The sequence below is a fragment of the Falco naumanni genome, chromosome 3 (genome assembly GCF_017639655.2).
Source record: "Falco naumanni isolate bFalNau1 chromosome 3, bFalNau1.pat, whole genome shotgun sequence".
NCBI lineage: Eukaryota > Metazoa > Chordata > Aves > Falconiformes > Falconidae > Falco > Falco naumanni.
In genome coordinates this window covers 1040085-1043197 of record NC_054056.1, presented here as the reverse complement: position 1 = coordinate 1043197, position 3113 = coordinate 1040085, and positions in this window count along the sequence as shown.

Sequence of the window (3113 nt, the reverse complement as noted above, 5' to 3'; positions counted from 1 at the left end):
AAAGTCACCAAATTGTTCTGGCTGTGTTCTGTGTCATGAACAAACACATGAATCTGCACTTGTTTATCAGGAGGCACAAGGGCAGTATTTTGCCGGTTATCCGCAGAGGTGATTTGTCTATTGGACCTGCTAGTCTCAGTGGCAGCAGTTAGCCCCAAAAACAAAACCAGGAAGAGACTAAGTGTTCCCATACAACTTCCAGCACAATCAGCAGCCCTCCTCGAAAGCACCTTTTAAACAAGAAATGGGAGAGGGAAAAAACAATTAGCACTAGAGACTTTATTTAAAAAAAAAAAAAAAGACAATTCTTCCATTAATCAGACCCTTATCAGCAGCAAGGTGATATAAAGCCAGGGTTTAATTGGAACTGAGAAAATGTGTTTGTGCTGGTGTGGAGAGCCTTGTCTATGCGAGCAGGAATGTGGCCTGCATCCTGTTTTCTTTACTGATGGGGGAGGAATCCGCTCTGCAATTCCTTGAAAGGCTGATGCGTGTTTTCCACCAGCTCCATGCTGGGTTTGTGAATTAGGTTCCTGCTTCTCAGCATCCTGGACAGCAGCTTTGTGCTCAGAAGGATCCCAAAACACCGGCTATGTTTTGTAGGAAAACAACCGCCATCCTTCCATCAACAGCAGCAGGTGCCTGGGCTCCTGGCACCTGCCATCCCTTTGTGCTCTGTTCGATTCCCCCGCTGCTTGTGGGCAGAAAGATCATTCCCAAAGCAGGGGGATTTAAGATTTCAGTGTTGGTTTACTCACTGACCCTGTTATTCAGCTGTGCCTTTGCAAAGGGCAAGACAGGCAAAACATGATTTGTAAAGGGCTTGCGGGTTAGAGAGAAGCCCAGGGCTGTGTTCCATCCTGCAAAGGGTGAGGAAGTGCCTGGGGATGCTGAGTGCCCTCGCCTCTCAGGGACATCAAGAAAAAGCAGTATGCATGGCAGGAACCTTCAGTCCCTCTGCTCCTGCTACCCCGTGAGTTACCTTTGAAAGGTGCTTGATCATTGCCTTCTTCATGGTCAATACTCAGGGATGGTGTTCAGCCTCTGTCAGCTCCTCGGCTCCATGCCCAGCGCCAGGGAGGGTCTCTCCGATTCCCCTGGGTGGCCCTTTTCCCTCTGCCAGGGGTGTTTCTGCTTCATTACATCCATCTCTTTTTATCATAACACTCAGATATCCCATCCCACGCCGCTGTGTGGGGTGCTTCAGTGAACTTTAACCCCGTTTCAATACCATGGCATTAAATATTAGGCTATCTTTAATACTGGGATACATAAAATTTATAAGCACCTTTATCCTTTTCCCAGCCCCAGCCTCTCAGAAAGGGAATCACAGTAATGTCTCCATCCTCCTTTCATCTGTGCAGTTACTGGCAGGATGAACAGCCCAAAGCCAACAGCCTTTTCTACACAAAAACTCTGGCAGGCTGGGATGGCAATGTCACCTGCCCAAACCACTTAGGACTGTCCTTGGAGCACTGGCCACACAAATACAAAGTCTGGTTTTCCTAGGCAGGATTGGGTATGTCACCCAAGAGCAAGTTTGCAGAAGTGTGGCAAATTCAGGCAGCATTGCAGCTCAGCATAATTAAGCAGCATTCTTATTCACGTCATCTCCTGGCTTTGGCATAGGTTTTATTGTAGTCATTACAAAGACAGATATTACTTTTGGATTGACTCACTTGATGGGTTGATCAGCACTTTATTGTAGCCTCCAGTTATAGCACTTTTTATGGCATCCAGAAGAACTTAACCATTAGCACACTATTAGGAAGAACACTGGCAGCTGATTAAGTTGCTGAAGGTCAAAGACATTTTTCTTAATTGCTCTGTATATGCTCCCTCCTCCTCCCCCTCCAACAGAGCTGGAGGGAGATCATTCTGTTTTAATAATAAAGTCACAGAGGCATACCTCGTATTTGCCATCAAATCCCCAGGGAGAGGGTTATTCACCATTTCAGAACTTGCCTAAACTGTTACGGTCCTGCTGCTGAAATGAAGTCTTGGAGAGTTTCACGGCATGCATTGAAAACTACAAAAAAAGAAAAAAAAAAAAAAAAAAAGCCATCAGGGTGACTTACTGAATTGGTTAACACATATTGCAGATAATGTGCTAGTAGGGTCATAATACAATGAATGCATGGATATGCTGAAGGGAGGTGTCTGTCTTTGGGAGAAAAGTGAAAATGATTTTCTAGCCTCTTGTAAACTCTGACAACTCCTAGGTACATTATCAGAACCACTCCATCACAGACTAAAGATCCTGGAGTTTGTGAGACTCTTTCTATCAGCCTTGTCATTCTTTCCTTTGGATGCAGCACTTCAGGTGTTTCCCTGTAAATTCTCAACAAAAGCTGCTCAGCAAGGTGTTCATGCCCTGTCCTCCAGACAACACCAGCTATGCACTGAGCTGTACTTGCAGCGTGTTCCAGATGCACTGCAGGGATAGTGATTTCCAGTGCAGACTCTAACTGAGCCCGTGACACCCTCCCTCCCCTTCACCAACACAACTGGAGAAAAAGAATTCGTTTAAATCAGAAAATAAGCGATTTTCCCCTCTGTGCTCCTTGTCTCAGCAGCCTGCACCCTCTGGGATGCAGCAGAAGGTGAAAGGGAGGATTGCCCTCCGCTGCACAGCTCCCAAGCAGGCCCCCCTCCCCCCACACCACCACCCCCCCCAACCTGGGACAGCAGCCCCCAGCCTCCTGCTGCTGGAGAGAGTGCACGTCCCGGGATGGGGCATGGCTCTGCTGGCTGCTTGCCCTGGCTGCAGGGTGAGCTGAGGGCTTCAGCTCCCTTGTACCATGTGCTCCCACTCCCTGCTTCACCAAGCCTCTTGTGAAAGGCATCCACCCAAAATACCCCTCCCTCAAAGCATCCTTCTATTTTTATATCAATATGTCTTCTCCTGAGCAGAATCTATCAGTTCAACAAACATGAGATGTGAACAGAGTTCCATAAAAAAAAAATTGCCCAACTTGGTGAGGACAGAACTGTCCCACAGTGCAGAAGGAAAGTTAGCTGCCTGTAGGCCACCGAGAAAAGGTTCTTCAGGAAGAAATACCTGCTGCAGAAAAGATGCCAGTCACATGCAAGGCACAAGAGGTCCACTTTTG